Source organism: Protopterus annectens, chromosome 17.part0 (genome assembly GCF_019279795.1).
Source record: "Protopterus annectens isolate FY-2018-M chromosome 17.part0, PAN1.0, whole genome shotgun sequence".
NCBI classification, from domain to species: domain Eukaryota; kingdom Metazoa; phylum Chordata; order Ceratodontiformes; family Protopteridae; genus Protopterus; species Protopterus annectens.
Window position 1 is genome coordinate 381831700 of NC_056751.1, and position 27144 is coordinate 381858843.

Sequence of the window (27144 nt, forward strand, 5' to 3'; positions counted from 1 at the left end):
CATTCGACTATTAACAAACCCAATGTTAATTTAAATCAAAGTAATCGTGGATACTTTTGGAACTGTAATCAATGAATTACAACCATCGGCGAATGCCGTATCAGCATTAGAGAATGAAAATCTGGCCAGCCAATCAAATGAGGAGGGGGAGATTACTAATGTGCCATCTACATCAGCTAACTTGATAGAGCGTTCAGTTCGAAGGAAGGAGAGGTCAGACCAACAGCTACAAACAACTGCCAACAATGAAAACCACAAAATGAGTTTGCATCCAACTTTTTTGGAGGGGAACCAACAAGTTATTGTGAAACTACCAGAACAACTAGAAAAAAGGACTGCGACGCTTCCAGACATCGGTCACAGTCAAGGGGTAGAACCAGGAATGGTCCAATGACTCGCAGCAAGAATAACAAACAGCTGTGAGTAACGGTTTTGTTTGTGTCTTTCGTCTTTTTCCGGTTAGGGATTGCCACAGCGGAACTCCGGTCTGCTAATGATTGGTAGTTGATTTTTGCATGCCGAGTTACCAGCCCTGATGCACAACCTTCAACGAAGGTACACCCATTCATGCATGTCTCCACGCAAAAGACGCTCTAGCTGAGAATTGAACCAGACAGCATCTTACTGTGAGGCGACAATGCTACCGCAGCACCACCATCGCGGGTTTCTGTGAGTAATGGTGAAACTTTAAATATAAAGTCTCCAAATGTGAATTTTTTGAATGAACAATTTGGCGCAAATGATGTAGAGACTCTAAATACTTTTGTTGAAAGTTATGTGATGCCTAATAAGAAGTATGAATGACAAACCAATTTTTTAAATCAACAGGTTGGTGCAAGTATAGGGACTCTTAATACTGTTGCTTTAAATAATGCGAGTTTCAATGTAAGGCATGAAGCACTAACCACACTCAGTGGTCATGAGGTTTTAAATGCTCAACAAGCAGCCATGAATGAAGACTGTACTTGAAATATTCTTGCTGAGGTGTTTATCATGAATGAAATGTTTAATGAGATAGATAGGAACCAACAAGTAATTGTAAATGACTCTGATACTATAAATGGCATTATGGAGTTGTTTAGCTTTAATGAATTTAAAGAAAGGCATTAACAACAAATGGTAGTAAATGCTATTGAGATCTCAGATTTTAATACCTCAAACCAACAAGACATTGCTAATAATACTAACATTTTAAATGTTTTTGCTGACGCTAATGAGATGGATAGGGATCAACAGAGTAATGTGAGTACTGTTGCTGCATTGAATAGCGCTGCTGAAGTACAACATTTTGGCATTTCAAATATTTTTGTTGATACCAATGTGATAGACAGGGGCCAACAAATGATTGTGAATAATGTTGCTGCACTAAACAATGTTGCTGTACTGAACAGCTCTATTGAAATGCCATATATGGATGAGCCACTTAGTGGAATACAAAGGAAATCTGTGGTGAATTTATCTAATTATCAGCTAACTAAAGTTGAATTTTCTTTACTTTCTAAAGGTCTTAAATTCATACCAATGTCTACTGATAATATAGTGAATGCTGTGACTGACCTAAAATGTTCACATGGAATTTAAATTTAAAAAATATTTATAAGGATTCAGATTCCTGTGTAGATTCTAGATGTAGGAGAAGAAGTACTTTTATACCTTATAGTAATCCAGTTGTGACTGTGTTTAATGATGTATGTGAGAAACAAATTAGAGCGATTTATGATGGTAACTGCTATAAAAAGACATACAATCTTACTAGGGAAGAATCCACAGCATTAAAGGCTTTGGAAAATAACACTAATTTGATAATCAAGGAGGTAGATAAAGGTGGTAGTGTAGTACTTATGAATATTGAAGACAATATTGAAGTGATGAATGATTTGGTTTCGGATGTCGATACATTCAAATTGATAGATAGGGTTATTAATGAAATTATTACTAAAATTAATATGGCTGTCTATGACTTGCAGTTGATGAATGAAATAGATATTGACACTTTTAATTTCTTTACTGTTCCCTGTCCTACAGTACCTATTTTATTTGGCCTGCCCAAACTACATAAATCAATGGATAAACCACCAATGAGGCCCATTGTGTCTGGCCGTGGGTGGGCCACTGAACCTTTATCTGTATATTTGGAAAAAGCCCTAAAAATGTTTTTAACAAATGTTCCTAGTTATATAAAAGATACTGGTGACTTTCTTACACAATTATATAGATGGTATGATGAGACCATAGAAAATAACTTCTTACTGGTGACCTTAGATATTAAATCCCTCTTTACTATGATTCCTAATGAGTTTGGAATAGAGAAAATAAGAGAGAGACTTTTGGAATGTGGTCACCTCTCTGCCAGATGCACTGAAACATTATGTGAGATATTGGAACTAGTATTACAGAATAATGTGTTTAATAAACAGCTAGACCAACAAATATCTGGTATAGCTATAGGCACAGCAATTGCTAATACTTATGCTAATTTAACATTAAGCAAATGGGAGGAGGAAAATATTTTTGGTCAGGCTAATAGATAAGTATCCAAAATACTGTTCTACATGCGCTTTGTGGATGACATTTTTCTAGCATGGCATGGTCCTAGGGATGAACTTGAAAACTTTCACTCTTATCTGAATAATGTTAGCGATTTTCTAAAATTTGAGATGAATTATTCAGAATTTAACATAAATTTTTCTAGATGTCATCTTATCTAGAACTGAAGCTGGTTTGGATACTAGTATATACAAAAAAGAAGTACAAGCAAATAAGTACCTACATAAAACAAGCATGCATGCTAGACATGTCTTTAAAGGCATACCTAGGGGACAATACATACGTGCAAGTACTTTAAATACTCAAGATGAAACATGCCATAAACAAATGAAAGACATGACAGATGAACTATTAGAAAGAGGTTATAATCAGGATGAACTGGATGTGGTTAGAAATGGAGTGGCATCTATGAGAAGAGGGAAAGCTAGGCCATATTTTTCTAACCAAGATGGTATTACTACCACCCATCCATCACCTGACAATTCCCTGAGATATCTGATGACTTATAGTAGATTAAGTAAAACTGTGGAAGAAGTCATTAGAAATAATTGGTGTATACTGAAGGCTATGCTTTGCCATGACTGTAATAGTGTAAAAAAGTGCTTGTGTTATAAGGACTTTAACTTGAATAAAACAGATTCTATAACTTACAATAAAAAAGGTACTTACCCTTGTTATAAGTGCATATATTGTGCCAATATAATTACATTAACTGAATTTATACATCCACTTAATGGTAGAAAATTTAATTTTTTTTGTACAGTTACATGCATCACAACAAATGTGATCTATTTAGCATTATGTCAGCAATGTCCATGCTTTTATGTTGGTAAATCAACAAGGAGGTTAAGAGATAGGATTGTAGAACATAAGTCAGAAATAAGAAGGAAAGTGATTACTAACTCCCTAGCCCAACATATACAAGAGACAGACGGATCACATTATTTGTTTTGTGTGATGGATGCCCTAACTTCTAATGTTAAAAGTGGTGACCTGGTTAATAAGTTGGACACCAAAGAGTATGAATGGATTATTCGCCTGCAAGTGGATTCATACCCTGGTTTAAATAAACAGGTCACACTAAAACCTATTTTGAAGAGAAAGCAGCAACAAGTATAATAGAGAATAAGACCTCTTATATGTGTTAAAACAGGTTGTATGATATAAATATATGGTTTTAGAATACATGTATATGTATAAAATTAACTTCTTGTTCAAAAGAAATAACAGCTTAACTAGCATTTAAGATTTTTATATGAATTATGGTTATGTATATTTGAGATGAACTATGTGGTGCATAAACTCCTGTTTAATAGAATGTGATATACTACTTTAAGAATTCCTTTATAGAGTCCTTTAAAGGTTTTTTTTTAAACTACTAATTGACTGATTGACTGTTAGGATTGGATAGGTAGGCTGCGTCATGTGTTTTTGAATTTTTAGCGATAAAAGATGTGAAGTCTTAATATGATTTTTATTAACACTGAAGAAAGGTGTACTTGTCTGAAAGCTTTGCTTTATTAAAAAGGATTTACACAATCCTGTGGACTTGCTTTTGTTGGTAGATAGGAAATTCACTCCGGGGATCACATCAGTAGCCCTGCTAGACAGGGGTCAAGGAAAGTAAATATCTGTGGGAAGTGATAGCCAGGGAATCGTTATGGCTAGGCTTGTATAGGCCCTAGGGCCAATAGTCTAGTACCTACCTATGAACCTATGACCGTTCTGTAAGCTCTGCTTAAAAAAAATATATAAAGCTCCATTCCATAAGCTCAATAAATACATAAAAAAATCTTCGTTCCATAATCTCAACAAATACATAAAAAAAGCTCTGTTCTGTAAGCACAACACACACACATGAGTTCCACAAGCTCCGGACAGTAAGCAGAAACATACTGATACAAGCTCCAACCATTCTGTAAACAGAACTGATACAAGCTCCGTTCAAGAAATAAAACAGGCTCCGGACTGTTCTGTAAGCTCTGCTCAAGAAGAAATACATAAAAAAGCTCCATTCTGTAAGCTCAACACACACACACATAAGTTCTGCAAGCTCAAGAAATTAAACAAGCTCTGGACCATTCTGCAAGGAGAAACACAGTGATATAAGCTCTGGACTGTTCTGTAAGCAGAAACACACTGATACAACCTCTTTTCAGTAAGCAGAAACACATTGATACAAGCTTCGTTCCGTAAACTCAAGAAATAAAAAAAGCTCTGTTCTGTTGTAGCAACACACTGATGAAAGTCCGGTCCCATTGAAACCTTACCTGAGGGATATGTCCAGACTCTGTCTGTCTCCTGCTTTGTGTTACAAAATCCCCATAATGAATACAGTTCCTGCGATAGCAGGCTGGATTATCCAGCCTGCAGACATTGTAGTCTGGTCCCTTTCCAGTTTATGTGGTTAGTAACCGCTTATACTTCTGGGCATCTCTGTAGTCTGATGTCTTCTTCCTAATCCGGACTGCTGTTAAACCAGTCCAGATTCATCAGCATGCATGCGTGGAGTTCCAGGAATTTTTTTATTTTCTTTTTAGCTGTTATTTCTGTGGGGTTGTAATTTTTGTTTTTTGTTTTTTTTTTACAGCTGTGGGGGCTGCAGTCCTGCAGTCCAATAGCATGAGCTGCCCCTGCCTAACCCCCTATTCCCACCCACCCCGACATAATTTCCTTTATAGTTAACCAGTTGCTCCACCCTGCACCAGGTCACTCCTCCTATACTTACTTTCCATATTATACTACCTTACTTTAATTGCACATAGGCTCAACCCACAGCAACTATCTCCTTCCTGTACTTTAACCTCTCAACCCTCATTCATCTCAGACTGGTTTCCTACATCTTCCTCTCTACTCTCTCATCCAATTCTCCTACCCCAACCTACTATGTTTCTGTATCATGACAGCATTTCATACAAAACAAAAATTAAAAAACCCTCTCCTACTTCTGTTTCACCAGATTTCCTCCCTAAGAGTCACTGCTCTATTAAAGTCTGGTGACAGTCACCCTAACCCTGGACCCCCTTCATCCACCAACACCCACTGCAACACCAATCCGTACTATAACTCCACCCTAACTAATAAGCACCTCAAGCTTTATGCCTTGAATATCCTTAGCATTCTGAATAAAACTGCAGAATTAAATGCATGGATAGATTTGCACTCCCCAGACTACTTAATTCTTGGAGACCTGGCTCAAACCACATAACTCAGATAACAAAATTCTCCCATCTGGTTATAACATGCTACAACTGGATAGAATAAATAGAAAAGGTGGTGGACTAGCTATCCCTTACCCTGACCATCTCACAGTAACCTCCTCTAACACCTCTCTACCTCCTTTCCCCCCTGCTGAAATTCTATCAGTAAATGTAATTCTCAACAACACCTTACCTAAACTGTTGCTGCCATATAAATACCACCTGGTGATAATATCTCCCTCCTTGAACAAATACTATCCTGGTTTTCAGAGAACATTACAACAGAAATAACCATCCTAGGGGACATCAACATAAATTGGTATCCCTTTAAAACAGATTCACCTTGTCAAAGTATAAACGTTTATGGCTTCACACAGGTTATCTCAACTCCAACCCACCCAAATAAACTCTCAAACTCACACTCAATTATTGACTGGATACTAGTATCTCATCCCAATAAATGCCATAAACCTGAATCAGTATCTGACTCTCTTAGCAATCATGTGCCTATCCGCATAGGTGCCGGAAGTTGTTGAAGACTGGGGGGGGGGGGTGAGAGGGGCACTTAATGATCTAAAAAGGGCAATTTCTTTATAACTATTTACTACCACAACATAGGTTCACTTAGAGGACATTTTAAGCTTAGGCAATTCTGCTTGAATTAACATTTTCTGACTGGTGTTACCTAACCCATGGCTGATAATTGTATATTAGCCCTAGTGAGAATAACTGTGATCATACCATAGATAATTTGAGGGGACCCATGTAAGGGATGTAGCATTTAGGAACTGCGTCTATCCATTAGTGGCATGAGGGGCAATCCTGGAGTACATTTTCTATTACCCATCCTTAGATCTAATTTTCATTTGAATATGGACGGATGAGCTTTGTTTTATTTTTATGGATAGTCTGTTGTGGAACAGTGGTAGCCTCTGTGATATATAGCCATCTCTCCACAACATTCAGTTTATATAACTGGACTGAGTATTTCTGATGCCATTTGACTTGCTGATGTACAGTAGGTCCATCTGAATTAGGTCAGAAGATGCCTTGTATGCCAGACATGTCACCTCTAAATACGTTGAAGGATACTGAGTATAGTAATAAATCTTTGACATGGTCCATTGTTCCCATCCACTGGTCTAGGTTGCACTTAAATTGAGCGATAGAGGAACTCAGCTTTGTATGGGTGGGAAACCTGTTCCATAGAATAAACAGTTTTTCTAGGATACATATCTGTCTCTCCAGCATTCACTCAACAGAGCTGTGCTTTATTCTCATAACCTTAATATACCATTTTTGAATGGACTAAGCATGTTATTTAACAACACCAGTGCTTATTAATGAATCAGAACACAAATATTACTTATAGCAGATGTGGGGATGGTTTGTGGGTGATAGGGGCTACCCAAAGATAACTAAATGAATAACTATGTGTAATTATGAGTTGTGAGTAATGTTGGGATTTAACCATATATGGTATTTTTTACAGTCAAGTAACTAAACCATGCTAGAAGCAAATAAATTCAAGTCTAATATATAACCCAGAGTATGCTATTATTATTATTATGCAATCTGAGTGAACAAATGGCAAATCATTTTACCAATTTGTTTTAGTAAAGTGAATTAGATGAATATGCTTTTGCAGGAGAATCTGTTTCTTGGCAATATTCACATAAAATATTCACTTAATATAAGTATATTTCACTGTCAGAATGTCTGTTTAGCTGGAACAGTGATTCACAGGCAAAAGTTTAATGCAGAACTTATATTACACAGTAGCATTATGTTACATGAAAATAAACAAGTAGGATATACCCATAAACAGTATATTTAGAGACTACTGTCTTTCATACACAGACCATGCTATATTACTGCTATATAGCACATGCAAATAACACACCAGCTACTGAAAAGTAAAACGGAGGCACACCAGCTACTGAAAAGCAAAACGGAGGCACACCAGCTACTGAAAAGCAAAACGGAGACACAGCAGCTACTGAAAAGCAAAATGGGAGCACACCAGCTACTGAAAAGCAAAACAGAGGCACACCAGCTACTGAAAAGCAAAACGGAGACATACCAGCTACTGAAAAGTAAAATGGAGGCACACCAGCTACTGAAAAGTAAAACAGAGACACACCAGCTACTGAAAAGTAAAATGGAGGCACACCAGCTACTGAAAAGTAAAACAGAGTACCAGACAGAGCCTTAAGCTTACCCGTGGGTGTTGCCTTTTAATGGAACAGCCTTCCCTTGGGTGTTTGAGTCTGGCAGGCAGACAGCAACAATGTGATGATCGGGCGCATTTTTATGTTTAAATGCATGTGCATGCATGCGTCCTCTGTTACAGGTCCTTGCAGCTGTAAAAGTGGGGGGGGGCTCCCTGCCCCTTGCCCTATGGTTCCGGCGCCTATGCCTATCCGAGTACTTAGATACACTTCCCACATTATTAGTACTCACAAATATAAAACTTTTAATAAACTAACCAACTTCAACCCAGAATACTTAAATAGCCTCCTATCCTCCATTAACTGGTCTTCACTCTTTTCACTGCCTCTTAATGATGCTGTCCTACACTTCAATTCAACTTTCGTAAATATTATCAACACTCTCGCCCCTCTTTGAACAACAAGAGTTAAATCTCAAATCTCCCCTTGGCTTACCAACACCACTCATTCCAATATCCATGTCAGACATCTAGCATGGAAAAAATGGACTAAATCACTCTCTCATAACACCTCAGCCTTCACTAGCACCTTATTAGAAAACACCGCCAATGATGAATCCCATACCAAACTACTAGGGGTCATAACTGATGATAAACTAAAGTTCAACCTTCATATAAATTACTGTATCAAAAATACTAACCAAAAGTTTGGCTTGCTATACAGTAACAAAAGATATCTCACACCAGAGGCAAGACGGTTACTCTGTCTTGCTTTTCTCCTACCCTGTTTCTTCTATGGCTCCCAAATCCTCACTAACCTACAGGCAACACTACTGAATAAGATGGAAAATACATGTCACAAAATAGCTAGATTTGCCGCCAACACTCACCCTAAATCCAGTCACTGCCTAGCCTTGAAAACATTGAACTGGCTTGAGATCCCCAATCACCTTTTCTCTCAATTTAATATTATCCATGCCGTCCTCTACAAACCCTCCTTCTGTCCTAACATTACCAACATCTTAAATTGCTACCTCCCAACCAGAAAATTTAGAAGCACCAGCCAAAACTTCCTTGACATTTACTAACCTAAAAAATCAATTGGTGAAACCCTCTACAACTATCTTACCCCTATCCACTAGAATAAGCTACCTTTAACAATCAGATCTATCACACAGCCCCACCCATTTAAAATTGCTCTAAAAGTAAACTTTAGTAATACCTGGACTTACTCCTGTACACAACCACCTTGAACTTAATCACCTGTCCCCATTACATACAGCACCTTCTCAATTCATACTTAATTCTAGCCAGAGAACTCTAACTCCTAATACCTTTTTTCACTAAATTTCTCCACTACTCATATTTACCTCTCTCCCTTCTTTTCCCACTTAGCTTACTGTCCTTTCTCAGATTTCACTTGATTCTAACTTCTATTACTGTCCTCTCTTATTTATAATTTTTTTAAAAATTCTACTTTTCCCTCTTTTACCCCTAACCACTCCCTTTTTTCTGTTGACACTTTACCGTTTTCTATCACATGCTCTCTCTATCAACTTCCCCTCTGCTTCTGATTACTGATGCCTGTAAGAACTAAGATTTGATATACAGTACTTTCTGTACTCTTATCTTAAATTCTGAGTTAATTGTCATTACTTCCCCTCTAAATGGGGAATTCCTTATGTACTGGAGATATATGAATGACTTTAACATATTGTTTTATTGCCTTTTATGTAAATAACACCTTTTAAGTTATCATGCTACAAGTGGGAATCCAAGCATTATAATGCATGTTTATATTACCTCATGTATACTGTACTGTTCGTAAACATTTTTATGGTGTATGTGATACTTCGTGGAGCTTTTTTCCCCGGGCCTCTGCTGAAAAAGAGTGCAAGTTCAGTCAGACATTCCCTGTCAACAAATGTCAAATAAATAAATAATTGCTGAGTTTGGGGGATTTTTCTAAACAAGAATGATTGACCTTACTGATCTGATAACATTAAAAAGTCGTTAGTCTGTCTTTTCAAGCAGGAGCGGCCTTAGGTCAACTGGTGCCCTAGGCAAAAGGGCTTGATGGTGCCACCCCCCCATGACACCACCCGGTGCCCCCATCCTGGTCTACCTACACCAGATAAATACTGGAAAAGTACCCCTACTACAGCGGCTCCCTAGGCGGCCGCCTAGTTGGCCTATGCCTATGGCCAGCTATGTTTGCAGGATTGGAGCACTTTATTGGGGCCATTGTTATCACAATCAGAAAATTATTGTGTACATAGTCAAAATACTTCATTTGGACGGTTATTGTTGGATTATCCATGCTTTCATTTGTTAATGTATAATCCACAATCAATATGAAACTGCATTTAACACTCATGTAAAGTTCCCATTCCCAGAATTTAAACAGCCACTGTTTAAAACTATAATAAGGATTTGATTTTCAGTTTGAAATAAAATAAATCATTCTACATTTAAAACTTACAGGAACATGACTAGGACAGCATGTTAAAATGGAGTCAAATGAGAGTAAACATTTTGAACCATATTTCAAGTATTTTTAATCATTATACAGCAGAGAGGGGTTATGAGTTTGAACCATTTGCCAGCACTGTACTTTAAGGAGACAAGAATTCTTTATTTTTATGATGCTTTAGTTTTCCAAGAAGAGTACCAGTTCTTGGATCTGGTACTTCAAATTGCTGAAAGATGTCTATATTTCGTAAGTTTGTTAAGGAACATGTCTAATAAAACTGAGTCGGTTTGCTTGTAAAGCTACATGAATCTTCTTCAGTGTTACTTCTTTATAATTATCAGTAGCAGATAATATATCAGCATATCAGATATAATCATAAGTAACCATGACAACAATACTACCTCACTTGTCTGCTGTCCTGTATATAACGTGATGCAATTTCTTCAAGTCTTTGAGTGTCTTATATTCTTATTTAAACATTATGATAATGGACTGTGGGAGGGTGAGAAAGGAGTGAATGCATTTCCCTCTCACATGTAGATTCAAATATTTCCAGTTTAATTGTAGAGGAATGGTTTCCTGCCAAGTAGATGCTTTGTGTTTTGTGTGTTCTACAAGCCACTAATAATATTATCAAGAAAAAAAAAACATTTGGACGTGACAAAGCATTCAAAAAAATAAATGATATATAGAAAATAAATAAATAAAAACTTAGTGTAACTATCATTTCTAAGAATCTTCCTATGTAACAGAATTAAAAGTTATATACTAATGACAAAATTTAACTAAGTAATGATTAATAAATAAAGACAGTGCACAGCACTAGTCCCCGGATGTGGTACTTCAAAAGGGTCTATATTGCAACATCGAACGCTTAAAACAGCAAAAGATGTTACATCGACACATTTTCAGTGAAAGCTGAAAATGTCGAATCCAAAGAACAGCAATTTCTTTCCTAGGGAAAGAAATCGCTGCTCCAACCCCCACAAAAAAAAACACACTACACATACCCAATCCTAATTATAGCCCCCAAAAACCAGTAAACAACTAAATGCACATATGCACATAACCCAAACATACATTTAATGAAAAAAAAAATAGTAAACATTTTATACCATATGCACTTAACTTAACTCGCACCCTAACCCTATGGTCAGTAACTCTCGCACATTTACATAAACAGCTCCAAACACATACACACTTACCTTAACCCTAATTCTACCCCCCCAAAACAAAAGTAAACAACTGAAAACACATACACACGTAACTCAGCCATACATTTAACACAAAATATAAAACAGTAAACACTTTCATACATATGCACTTACCTTAACCCGCACCCTAACCCTAAGGTCAGTAACTGTTGCACAATCACGCTCGGGAGCTATACAGGACAAGGGACCACACTACACTTCAGAACACGGCAAAACAACAAATTTGCTGAACAGCCGCTTCGCTGTTTTGCCTGTTCGCTCTACATGTGTCGACGAAAACGCATTTGACATAATGTGTTTTCATTGTACTCATAGGAACCCACTTCAAAATACTGAAAAGTATCTCTGTCAGGTTGGTTGTTGTGGAACAAGTCAAATAAAATAGAGTGAATTTGCTTGCAAACCACATAACTATCTCTGAGTGTTACTTCCTTGTAAATGTCACTATGGGATAAGATAATCAGCATATCAGTACCAATATGCTTTTTCAAATAAAAAACAAAAGCAATGCCTTCTACAAACATAATTCTGCCTCTCTGGGTTATATAAAATTTGTATTCTTTGTGATTCATATTGTGACGCTATCCAGTGTAGCAGAGAGACTTTCACAGCATCACTGATATAAAAGAACTTCACTAGCCAATTTTGACTGAATGCAGATTGGCACATAGGCCTTAATGAGCAGGTCAATGTGATGTCTGGCCAATATCCCACTGGACTGCCACCAATTAATGTGACGTCCGGCTATATCCTACCAGCTTACCAACAATTAATGTGAAATCCCTTACTATCCTGGGTCAGTAATTAAGGAGCTTCAGTCCTCACAACTGACTCCAATGTGAGACTGTCTCTTAAATAGAAGTAATATCTCACAATTTTCCCCTAAGAGCACAACAGTAACATGCTCTATTTTCCTGAGACTGGAGTATATATCTCTGTCCACCCCAAATGTATTTTCTTATTACACACTTCAGAGCAATGTGCCCATTTTAGGACCTCTAATACACTTACACTCAAAGAAAATTTAAATCTCACACATCCAAACACTTCGGGGAAAGTCTGACACAGATTTCCAGCTGTGTCCCTTCCCCAAAATAATATGATAATGCTGCCACCAATCAGAGTGTCTTCATGCCCTTCTAAAGGGATGTCCAATTATGAAAATTAAATATCAAAATAAATGATAGCTATGACCAGAACAGTCAGACCTTCAAGGGGACCTGGGGAGTATCAAACAGGTATAAGCACTCTCTAATCTCTAAAGAAAAACACTGATTTCCTGCCACACTGAAAACACTGATTTCCCACCGTAACAGGTACAAGCATGCAAAATCTGAAGGTAATGCTACTCAATGCTAGAAGTCTAAACCTCAAAATGCACTCTCTCGAGGCACTCCTAAAAATGGAGAACATTGATATCTGTGCAGTAACTGAGACCTGGTTCAAGGCTCCAGAAAGCACCCCTGCAATACCAGGCTACAACTCTTACCACACTTTTCGGCCACCAAACCAGGACCAAAACACTAAAGGTGGAGGAGTGTCCACATTCACCAAGGATATTCACACCACCAGGCTAGTTGCCCAACACAATGCGTCTGAAATTCTCTAGGTGCAACTAACACTAGGTAAGACTGCAATCCAAATTGTAGCTTGCTACAGATCCCTCACCATGCCCAAGATTCCCACTACACCTTTCTAAACATACTGGAAAATATTAAGATAGAACCAAACACCTAATACTGGGTGATTTTAACTACCCTGACATTAAATGGGAAAACTACTCGTGTACCAACACCTTTGCCCAACGGTTCTTGGAATTCATAAATTCCAACGCCTTGGATCAACTAAACCATAATCCCACCAGGGTCTCCAATATCCTAGACCTGGCCATTACCAACATGGGAAATTGATGCTCCACCTCGTTAGTCAGGTCTGATCATAAGCTAAACACCCTTAACATCCCACCCCCACCCCCTAGTAAGGAAACATCCATATAAAACTTCTCCAAAGCCAACTTCATGTTACTCAAGTCAGAAGTGACAAACTTCATGACACCCATGCAGATGGGAACTGAAAGTTCGACTGCTGAATCCTACACTAAGGCACTGTACGAGCACATCCACTCATGCAAGAATCATGCCATCCCAAATAGAACTAAGATGCTCTCCTCCAAAAAAAGGAAGCCAATCTGGCGGTCCCTTGCCATAAACAAACTTTACAACAAAAGGAAGAAATTGTTGCAGAAAAGAGGAAAATCCCATGATGCAAAAAACTCCATTACCAGCCTCAGTAAGAAACTGAGATCCCTCATAAAATCTTCCAAAGCTAGTTACGAAAATAAAATTGCCAAAGATTCTAAAGACAACCACAAGGCATTCTATAACTATGTCAAGAATCTAAATGGCAATGCTCAGATCTGCTCTGAGCTAAAACAGAATGGCATTAAATATACTGATCACAAGGATATTGCCAATATCCTGGCAGATTGATTCAGTGCCAACTTCACCCCCCTCTCACCCCCTAAATGGCCTATCTCAGTACCGGAAGATTGCCAAATTCCAGTAATAACGGCCACACAGGTAAAAAATGCACTCTCCAAAGCTAAGAATACAGCATCCATGGGACCAGATGACATCCCGGGCTGTGTACTACATGAACTACAATATGAACTGGCACCTCACCTAAGTGTCATGTTTAATCATAGCCTCACCTCAGGTTTCATGCCCACTGAGTGGAGCAGTGCTACAGTTATCCCACTCCACAAGGGGGGATCCACCTTGGATCCCAGAAACTACCATCCCATCAGTCTGACAAGCCTTATCTACAAGGCCATGGAGTGCATTATCATGGAACTTATAAATAAAGACATTGGCAACCTTCAAACACTGGACCCAACCCAGTTTGGGTTTGTGAAGGGCCGATCTTGTCTCCTGAACCTGATTGACTTCTTTGAATCAGTCTCCAGAGCCATAGAAAAGGGTAAGGTAGTCCACACAGCCTATCTAGACCTCACCAAGGCCTTTGACACCATTCCCCACTCTGGAATCATAGATAAACTTACTAAGCTGGGCATTAATCCCTATGTCACCCAATGGGTTGCCAACTGACTTACTGCCAGAACCCACACTGTAAAAGTAGCCGACTCCAAATCCAGCTCCAGACAAGTGAAATGTGGAGTACCTCAGGGTTCAGTCCTGGGACCGCTCTTGTTTGGCATCTACTTTTCTAAAGTACAGGCCAACACTAAGGGACTCTGGCTAACAAAGTTCGCAGATGACTACAAACTGGGAGCCATTACTGAATCCCCAAATGATGTGGATACTCTACAAACGGGCCTTACAAAAACAGATGCTTGGTGCCAGAGCCATGGGCTCAAGCTCAATGCCAAGAAATGTATAGTTATCCCCTCTGGGAAAAAACATGGACCCATGAATTGCCGCATAGGTGGCAGTACACTAAACACTGAAAGTGTGATAAGAGACTTAGGGACACAGGTGGACAGTGGTCTCACCTTCGATAACGATATCACCACAACAGTCAGGAAATCCTTCTATGTGGCACACCTCATCACTAAGGGATTTTCATCCAGAAAAAAAGGAGGTCATTGTCCCACTGTACTCATCCCTCATTAGACCCATTATAGAATACAATGCCCCATTTGGTATGTACCTCCCAAGACATCTGCAACAACTGGAAAGGCTGCAGAAATACATCACTAAAAGAATCACAGGCCTAAAGCAGATGCCCTACGCTGACCACCTTAAAAAACTCCAGCTATACTCTTTCGCATATCGTCTACTCAGAGGTGATCTCTGCTTAACATACAAGGCCATGTCAAACTCAGAGCTGTTGGACATGCTACACTTAAAGAAATCCCAATCCCTCAGAGCCACATGCTCCAGGGATCTAAACCTTGTCATCACAATAAACAAAACATGCTGGAGGGATAGGTTTCTGACCCAGAGACTCTCCAGACTCTGGAATAGACTGCCCATACATTTGGCCCTCTTCAAAAGGAATCTTGATAATTGGATGGGAGAAATTAAATTCACCCTGGGGATCACGTCAGTCGCCCTGCTAGACAGGGGTCCAGGGAAGTAAATTGTGTGGGAAGAAATAGCCAGGGAATTGTTATGGCTAGCCTTGTATAGGCCCTAGGGCTGATAGCCTTGTACCAACCTATGAACCTATGAACAATGTAAAGTAATGGTAAACATTTAATAATAAGTAAAATGATGGCAAGAATGTAAATCAGCTTTCAATAAACACCAGAACTCAATCACTGGAAATGTAAAATTAAACTGCGGGATAGGAGTCCATTATTCTTGTAAAACTCTATCTTATTAAATAAGTTTTCCTAATCTAACTAAAGAATATTGTTCATGATCTAATCTAACACATAAAAGCAAGGCAAAAGGCAGGCTTTCAGTTTTTGGTAAGTTCTCTTTCATGGGTGTCCCCTGACTGGCACTGTAACAGACTGTTCTTCACAAAACTGTTCAGCACTTGACAAACTGCAGTCTCAACTGTCTTTCTTTAAAAATAACACATCTGTTTGAGTAAACAATATTTGCATGTCAATCAGCTGTTCAAATAATCACCTAACAACCAGGAACATTCTGATGATATCACCTACTGTTCAGCTGATTCTCCACAATACTTTAGAATTTCCCTAAAACATGCGCAACCAGAAATGTATCAAAACACAGACAGATTCTCTAAACATTCTGTATAAACAGGGAAATTCTCAACATTTAAAAACCTATTTACATTTTCACAACCAGACATGCTGGCATATAATACAAATGAATATGAGAATATGCACAAGTCTCCTGCCAGGTATGCTAACACAGATAACAGTGTTTTCATTTTCTTCACAGTCAGTATTAAAAGTGTGAGATTATGACCACTCAGGTAGTTTCTCTTTCTATCCATAGTATACCTTAGTATACCTTGCTAAAATCACAGCCATGGAGTTTTGTCCTGTGCTGTTTTGTATGTATTAATTATTTATTTGCATTTTTGCCATTTGTACATAAATTGTTACTGTGTAACACAGAAAGGTTTTTGATAGAGACATTTGTAATTAGGAGATTGGTTACTCAAGGAAGATCACTCATTTGGAATTCAGTATTTTAGATGCATTCATTGTTAACTTGTTCTGAAAAAAAAAGCATTAAGTGTTCTTATTTTAGTTAATTAAAGTTGTCTCATTGCTCCTTGACAATACTTTTTATCAGATGATTTTGCAAGCTTTGTCACACATTATTATTTTCGTAGATTTATATAAAGAAACTGTACCTGATAGCCTAACATTGGAAACTGTTAGCGTAGAGGGAAAGAGAGAAAAAGTATAATATACCAGCTCAGTGGATGGTTCTCCATAACCTTTCAGGAAGTAGGTATGCTGCTGGTGAAGGAAAATGATGGGTCTCATTCACCGATTCAGGGGGGATTTATGTACTTAATTATTGCTGGAAGATATAACTGGGCATCTAGAGCCATTAACATCCAGTAGTTAACAACATCATTGGGGGCATTAGGTATACTATTCATCCCTAGGTTTCCCACAGTCATACTACCTTTATGCAGTATATGTATGTACATAGATTTTATATAATCTGTATTTTGCTTGTAAGTAAACAACTTAAAATATACTCGAAGGTTTTTATGGCAACAGTTTCCAAAATTAACCTAACTTGTTTCATTCTGTTATACATAGTGTTGAGTTCTCATGCAAATAAACAACCTTAAAAAATAATTGACAAACTGTTATGACTTTTTCTATGTGGCAGTCCATACCAAATAATGCACAGCATTACTACTAATCTCGTAGGCTGTTTACCGATCCATGGCTTTGTATATCATCTATTGAGTTACAGTGCATCACCTTTTCCATCAATGTATTCCAGGGAGGTACCACTGGTTAAGTAAATAATTATTCCTATAATAGCAGGGTCAGTACCTTTGGACTGTGAAAATTAGGTGGTAGACCCCATTTTCCAAACCAGGACATGAAAATGTTTTATTGTAGCTATAGAGGATCACACTCCTTATCTTTCCTGGGACACTTTATGTTAAGGTGCTAGAAGAGTGACTCCAGATGACTGCTGAGCCACTGATTCAAGAGAACCAGTGCAGATTCCATCCTGCCTGTAGAACAGCAAATCAAGTCATTTTCCTTGCATAATTAATGAAGAAGTTACAGGAATTGGCCAATCTTGTCTACATGTAATTGTGGATCTGGAGAAGACCTATACCAAAGTACAGTGGAATGTCTTGTGGGAGGTATAACAACAGCATGGGGTTCCAGGTTCACTGATATGTGCCATTCAGACCCTATATTTCAGACTGAAAGTTGTGTCTGCATTATTGTTTTTACATCAGATAAATTTATGGTGAGTGTAGAATTCCACAAAGGTTGCATCTTTTGTTCCATCCTGTTTTTTATTTCCATGAATAGGATATCAATGTGCAGTCGAAGTTTGGAGAGTACCCAGTCTTCAGGAATGGGAATTGCATTGATATTGCTTGCAGATAATGGTGTTCTCTTGATCTAAGGTGAATATGATTTTTCACTTCTGCATGTAAAATGGATGGCGTGAGAATTGGTACTTCCAAATCAGAGGTCATGGTTCTTTCCCAGAAGACAGTGGATTGCTCTCTGCATGTGAAGGGGGAATCGGTAATACACATGGTAAATATCTCACAGTGCTTAAATTAAACAGAAATAGTCTATTCTTCATTCACTTGGTATTGTTGAAGACTGTCTGTTGAATTCAGGGAGAGTGTTAAACTATGAAGTTAAATAAGATTTTCCTTACCTCAGGGTTAGCTTATTTAGAGATGCAGAGGTACATGAAGTGCAGGGGACTTGCAATGAATAAAAATCTATTTTTTTCTGTTTTAGTTGACAGCTAGCATTGGAGCTCTTCTCATCTCTCCATTTCAGTTATACACAGTTCATTCTTCAACTATAGCACCAGAAAAAGTTATCTAAAGTGGAAATGTTTAAGTATCTTGGGGTCTTCTTCAGACATGAAGCTTTGTGTCTCTAATGTATATTCAAACAATCTACTTATGCTTTTCCTATGAGGTCAAAACTGGCTGAAACAGGCATGTCTGCTGCTACTAGTATGTGGCTTTATTGGCCTGAATTTTCCCATAAAAATTTAAAAAGTAAAAAGTCATGGGCATTCAGAAGCTATGTAACTGAAGCAAAAAGTCATGGGCATTCAGAAGCTATGCAATTGAAGCATTCTATGTCTTTCAAGGTTCATTTGCATATACCCCATGGGCCCCCACTACAGGAAGCTTAAGGTATTACACAGAGAAGATTGGATCACACTACTCTGGGGAAAAGGGCAAATTTCCTGATCCCTAATGTAATGCGATCTCAGTCAAAATGGTCTGACGGCTTTCATATGTGACATAGACTCCTGGATCTCAGCACATTTAAATAATTTATGGATCTCTCAGAAGACTGGCTTATGGTTGCCAATCAGATAGTGCTGAAGTTATCATACTGACCTTTGCTAAATAATCACCAGTTCAAAAATCAGTCCTGAAACAAATACTGACAACAAAAAAGGAAGCAGAACTTAGTCCTGATGTATGCTTTTAATATTAGATTATAGTCTCTTAATTACAACTCTTTCTGTCATATGCAACCAATGATACCTTCATTTATTCAGTAAGAAATTGGGCCACACGAATTCTCTGAGCATTTATAACTGTCTCCAAAGGCCTTTATAAAGTCCAGAATCATATCTGCTATAACTCTGTAGTCTAACACCAAAGTCATCTAGTAGAAGAACTGCATCATACTGACTCTTTGTAAAAGCCGCATAAGATCTAGCAAACCACTGTCTACATAAGAATCCCTCTAATTCTAATTCTTATCAAATTTCCCTTTACTTACTAGAACTAATCTCAGGTTCACTACCCTGTAATTTCCCATATCCCTTCTGGAACTTGTCTGCTGTAAAATTCCCACTATTGGCAACATAGTTTCCACCATTTCATTGATTGTCTCATCTTACCAGCTGTAACAAGTCAGAAACAGAGATACGTCTTCATATGGGTCAGTTCTAAAATGTCAGCTGCATTGTGGAAAATAGAAAATTACAGGAGAAGTGGAGAAGAAAAGTGATCTATTATTTTAAATAATCAGCTTTGTCAAACCATAGCTCTGTAAATCATAATGGCTCGCTAATATATGTGTCTCTTTTTCTGGTAGTGTAAACTTTTTTAACAGTATCTTTCCAATTCAAAATATAGTTTCAATCTACTGTCTCATCTAGACAAAAGGCTTATTAGTACTGCAGCTACATCTAATTTTTGTTGTTACAAATGAATAAACCTTATATATGTATATATATATATATATATATATATATATATATATATATATATATATATACCATGAAACTTTACCTAGCATTATCCTAGCTATATAAAGAGGTAGCATGCTCACTTTTAAGCTACACAAGCTGGTTACTCAATGTGTGTTTTTTATTGGTTGGTTGCTTCATTTGCATTGATGTGATTTAGCTTGATGCTGTATCATCCTTTCTGTGAGACTTCAGTATCTAGGAGAAATGGCGAGTATTTTTTTTTTTTTACTTTCTCTCTGAGCTAGAGCAACATTGAAGTAAAAATAACAAAGTAAGGGGGAGTGGGGTACTGCTCCACCTAGTGGGATGCAAGAGTGCACCACTCACTATAGGAGCATTTATTTTGTTTTATTTTGATGATCTGTTTACACAAAAAACACTGTTTCTTTGAGTACCAATAGACTGATGCTTTATGCAGTTGAGGAAATTTTTTCAAGACATTGTGTATAAAGTGATAAGTTTTGGAAAGTGGGAAATCAATGTGACCAAGTAGACTCATTTCATGTTACCTCAAGATTAAGACTGGAAAGGCACACGAAACTACAACAGGGTATTACCATTTTTACTTACATTTTTTACAACATAGAGCTTAGTTTTATTAAACTATGCAATATTTAACTAAACAATTGACTTTTTTCCCTTTCTGCCTTATATTCTGCATGTAGTTAACAAGAAAAGTGTTGCATAATATATGTAACACATTAGCACACCATAACAGATGTTTCATTTTTTTTTCTATTTATCCACATTTCAAAAAATAGTCTGGAGGGGTTTTTGCTTAGTGAGATGAAATACATAATTATAGGCTATGTACTTAGTTGATATTACATTAATTGTTGGTACGGTGCGTTTTTCTTTCTCCTACTGCAGTTGCCAGTCGTAATGGCAGGCATGTTTGTTTTGGCTGATTTTTTCACTTTTTGAATACTATTCCAGCACCATCTTTTGCAGGTTTACTAATTTTGCTGGCATAGTGTGGAAGGAGTATTGTTTGATCTTTACAATGTGTTAGAACTCTGGGTGCAAATGCTCTTTATTCACTTCACCGCAGAGAAAGGATTATCTCTTGAGGTATCTCTGTGTAATATGTAGACACTGGACAATGCAGAGGTCATTATAATATATAGTTTGTAGATTAGACTAATCATTACAGACATGCTTTGGTCTACATTTCCACCTTGTGCTTCCTGACTATATAATCAGATGGTTGCAAGTTCTCAATAGTGCAGTCACCCCTATGATAATCAGCACAAAACCTAGCCTTTGATTACTAAAAATATAGCTACATCATCTGCTGACTCAAACCACATGATTATATAGGTAACATATAACCATCCAAATCATGTGCACTTTAATGCTAGAAACCAGTAACAGAAAAATATGACTTAGGGAAGGCACTGAAAAGTCCTCACCATTGTGCATAAATATGGAACAAACTAACATAACACCACCAGAAAGTGCTTCGCATTCAGAAAGATATCAGTAAAAAGACTAATTATACAGGAAATGGAAGATACCCTACAGAAAATTGGAAACCAAATCCTTTTGCTTAAAAATGTAAATGCTTGCTTGAAATGGCATGCATTTTTAAAAAGTTGCACATTAGATTGTAATTGTACCCACAGCTCTCAACCTCTTAGAGAAAGAAATTTGGACAGAGGCTTAAATAATGGAGGGATAAAGGCCCAAAAATAGGAACATATCGTAACTATTACTCTTATGAATGTAGAAAGTTGTTAAAATAACAGGATTTGTGTTAACTAAAATTTTCTGAAAGATACCAAGCCTGAAACTCACATGTATCTTATTACTTATGGATTTCAGTCTTCAGTGATTTGCAATCTTTGCCAGAGATGGCCTCCACCTGTCATCCCTGGGGTCCGGATTTTGGCCAAGGCTCTTGCCTCCCCCATTGTGTATTGTTTAGGTTATGTCCCAAAGACAAATATTCCAACATGAAAGATCTGTCAAAAAGTAATTTGAAGGTCATGTTGCTCAATGCTAGGAGCCTTAATCTGAAAATCCACTCACTGGAGGCTCTCCTCACACTGGAAGATGCCGATCTTGTGCAGTCACGGAAACTTGGTTCAGGGCTGCAGAAAGCACTCCTGCCTTACCAGGCTATACCTCATTTCACACTTTCACCCCAAATTAGTTCAGAAAGACTAAGGGTGGTGGAATCTCTATCTTCATTAAAGACAGGTACACCTCCAGACTGGTTTACCAGCATGATGCAATGGAATTACTGCAGGTGCAACTGACAGTTGGCAAGGCACACATCCGAGTTATAGCCAGCTATAGACCTCCATCCATGTCTCAGGACACCCACTCCTACCTGGACCTCCTTGACTCCATCAAGGTACCCCCTAACACCCTGATCCTTGGTGACTTCAACTTCCCCACCATAGACTTGGTGAAATATTCTTGCACTAATCCACTCACCCAATGATTCCTTGACTTCATCAGCTCTAATACACAAGACCAGCTGGTCTCATCCCCCACAAGGGGAGATAATATATTGGACTTAGTTCTCACCAACATGGGTGACTGCTGCACCACTTCCACCGAATGTTCTTCCCTGGTGATATCAGATCATCAGTCTGTCTCATTCAAAGTTTCTATCTCACCCAACTCCTCCCCAGTTAACATAACCAGGCTAAAAAACTTCTCAAAAGCTGACTACACCCTCCTAAGGGAGGGTATCAGTAGCTTTACACCACCGCCCCCCTCAGAGGATGCAGACAACTATGCTGAACAGTATGCCAGTGCAGTATACAAGCACCTGTACAACTGCATGGACTCAGCCATACCCAACAGAACTAAAACCTGCTCCTCAAGGAAACACAAACCTGTCTGGTGGACATAGAAGGAAGAAGCTGATGTCCAAGGGTAAAAAGAAACAAATCCCAAATTGAAAAATCTCCCTCCACCGCCTCAACAAGCAAATTAGATCACTAGTGAAAAACTCCAAAGCCAATTATGACTTGAAACTAGCCACTGAAAAAAAGGAAAACCCCAAGTCTTTCTTCAGTTACATTAGGAACATCCATGGCAAAACCCAAGTTTGTTCCAAATTAGTACTTAATGGTACCACTTACACTGATCCTGCCAACTTAGCCAACCTGCTGGCTGATAAGTTCAGTGTAAACTTTACCCCCTTATCACCCCACAAAGGCCCAGTCGACATCCCCGATACTTCTCCCACACCTCACATCTCCGGAGCCCAAGTGTTAAAGGCCCTATCCAAGGCAAAGAACACAGTTTCCATGGGACCTGATAATATCCCAGGCTGTATTCTGCACCATCTCCAGCAAGAACTAGCTTCACCATTGAGCACCCTATTCAACCACAGCCTAATTACAGGCTTCACTCCATGAGAGTGGAGAACCACCATTGTCATCCCCTTGCACAAAGATGGTCCCACTACTGACCCGAGATAGTATTGCCCCATTGATAAGTTTGATCTGTAAAGCCATGGAGCATATTATTATGCATCTCATAAACAAGGACATAGGCAATCTCCAAACACTTGACCCCACCCAATTCGGACTTGTCGGGGCAGATCTTGCCTATTGAACCTAGCTGACTTCTTTGAGACTACCACCAAGGCCCTGGATGAGGGAAGGTCAGTACATACAGCTTACCTTGACCTGGCCAAGGCCTTTGATACAATCCCCCACTCCGGCATCATCGAAAAGCTAACACAACTCAATGTTAATCCCTATCTTGTCAGATGGGTGGCCAAACTGGCTCACAGGTATGACCCACAAAGTCAAAATAGGTGCCACCACCTATGACAGCAGACCTGTCACTAGTGGTGTTCCCCAGGGATCTGTCGTGGGAGCCCTACTGTTTGGCATCTACTCTTCAGAGGTCCAGGCAAAGACAAAGGGCCTGTGGCTGACCAAGTTTGCAGATGACTGTAAGTTGGATGCTGTCATTGACTCCCCAAATGATGTTAACATACTGCAAGAGGGTCTCACAGCTACAAATAACTGGTGCCAAAGTCATGGCCTTAAGTTAAACAAAAAAAATGTATTATCATACCATTTGTCAAAACACGGCCCCTGCTGATTACCATATCAATGGCAACTCCCTAAGCACACAACCTGTGGTGAGAGACCTGGGTACTTAGGTTGACAACAATCTCACATTTGACCATCATGTGGCGGCAGTGGTCAGAAAAGCCTTTTACTTGGTTCATCTCATAAGTAAAGGGATTGCATCCAGAAAAAAAGGATGTTATTACCTCTCTGCACTCTTCCCTCATTAGACCCATAATTGAGTATAATGCCCCATTTGGTATGTACCTCTCCAAACACCTGCACCAACTGGAAAGGCCACAGAAATACCTCACAAAGGGAATCCATGGCCTCCAACACCTGTGCTATGTGGACTGGCTCAAATCACTATCACTTTATTTGGTATCATACAGATTGCTCAGACGTGATCTGTGTCTTGCCTACAAGGCATTATCGGACCCTGCCCTACTAGTGATGCTTCATGTACATAAGTCTAACTCCTCATGCACTACTTGCTTGATAGGCCTAAATCTAATATGCAAAATCAATAAAACCTGCTGGAGAGACAGGGTTATCTCCCAGAGCCTGCCCCGTCTCTGGAATAGACTTCCCATACATGTCAGAATACCTCGCTGACCGTCTTCAAGTGCAACTTTGATGAGTGGATGGGAAACCAGAAATTTATCCCAGGGGTTCCACCTTTCTCCCTCATTGATGGGGCGACAGGTGCTGACTGAGGTTTCTTTTTTTGGGATAAACTCTTGGCTAGGCTTGTAAGGGCCCCAGGGCCATTAGCTTAGTAACCTCCTATGATCCTATAATAAAACCCACAAATTTTATGAAGAACACACCAAAACTATGAGGTAAATATCTGGACATTATGAAAAAATCTGGACAGTTGAGAGCATACCTCTCAGTTTTCCAGATTTTCACAGAATGTCCAGATTTTTGCCTCAAAATTTTGGTTTGCTCCTCATAAAATGTGTGTTTTTCTGGCAAATCACTGGGATGATCACTGAATAATGACAAATGACATACATTTGAATTTCAGGCTTCATAGCCTTTAGAAAATGCATTTTATCACAAATCTGTTATTTAAGCCACTTTTAAGTTCATAAAAGCAATATTTAAAATCTGTCCCTATTTCTGGGTCTTTGTCCTTCCATTATGGCAGGCTTTGTCCAGATTTCTTGGACTAAGAGGTTGAGCGATATAGTTGAAAGGTATGACTGTATTACAAAAACACATTTTTAAAGGATCACTGAGAGATATCACAAAAACATACTCTGCTTCATGAACTGAAAACATGATGACTAATCTAACTTATGTCTTTCATTTTCAGTAGTTTATCCGTACTCTGTACTGTACTCAGAAAGGGAAAATGTGCTTACATCCAGAATGAGCACAGACATTTGATGTCCTGGGCTTACACTGATTTTCTAAGTTTCTCTTTCAAGGACGGAAATAAAAGGATATAGAATATGGACATTTAGCCATCCTCTGTGCCTTATATTAAAGACCTATTGCTGTGTGAATATCCAAAACTTAACTGTACAAGAGCAGCAGCTAAGCAGAGACTTGCGGGTCAACAGAATGTCTGGAGTGTCTTTCTGTCAGTCTGACTGCTGCCTATAAAGCTGCGTGTGCTTTGCAGTACCACAGTAATGTCTGATAATGGTGCACCATGTACAAGGACACTGTAGCCTGCCTGCCTGACGTGTCTGAGTGGCAGAGCAAGTAGTGTGATGGTGCCATCTGGGTACATAGCTAAAATGGTTATAGTGGCAATACAGCAGATACAAACCACACATAGAGCACCAAATTTATTTGTTACTTGATAGAAATTGCACTGATCCCAGCACTCAGGCAAGGGCCACCAATATGTGCTGCCATTATGGCCATAAGCTACAGAAATTGAGGGATGTTCTCCCACTCCTATCCACATATATGGCATGTAGGTGGCTATGCTGTTCTCACAAACTACTGTTATTACTGTTACTGCATACCAAACATATATTCAACATAGTAGGGTTGCACAACATAAGTGTGTGTGTGTGTGTGTGTGTGTGTGTGTGTGTGTGTGTGTGTGTGTGTGTGTGTGTGTGTGTATATGTGTGCACGCGCGCATGCATGCATATGTGTATTTGTGTGTGTGTGCGTGTACGCGTGCGCATGCATGCGTGTATGTGCGTGTGTGTGTGTGTGTGTGTGTGTGTGTGTGTGTGTGTGTGTGTGTGTGTGTGTGTGTGTGTGTGTGTGTGTGTGTGTGTGTGTGTGTGTGTGTGTGTGTGTATGTGTTGCTGAAGCTATTATACTAAACTATAAAACACTACTGAAATTCATTTCAAGGAGGACAAGAACAATGAAAATATTTGTGTAAGGTTTCCTTTAAGGGATGCCTTATATTTTCATGACTCCAACTCTTGATTATTAAGTCCAAATTATTATGACAGACCTAACAAAAGTGCAAACACACACACATACACACGCACATACACACACTCACACACACACACACACACACACACACACACACACACACACACACACACACACACACACACACTCGTGCCCACACACACACACACAAACACACACATACATACATTCACACACACACACACACACACACACACACACACACACACACACACACACACGCACTCACACACTCACGTACATGCACACACACACACACACACACACACACACACACACACTCTAACATACACACACACATGCGTGCGCGCGTGCACACACATACACACACAAATGCACACGCACTCACATACTCATATACATACACACACACACACTCACATACTCACATACATACACACACACACACACACACACAAACACACACACACACACGCACACACACTTATACATACACTTTAGGTTTTAGCAGCATTATACATACATTATTTATTCTTCCTATCATCATTTCAGTATATAACCATTAAAAATACTGTAAAATAATGTTTAATGTGCAGTCTGTTTATATAGTAATTTAACTGCTGTATTAAGTAACGTATTTATCTCTTGTTTAACACAATATTTAGTATGACAATCAATAGTGGAAAAGTAGTCAGCGCAGAATTACTTATGAAAATTAGTGC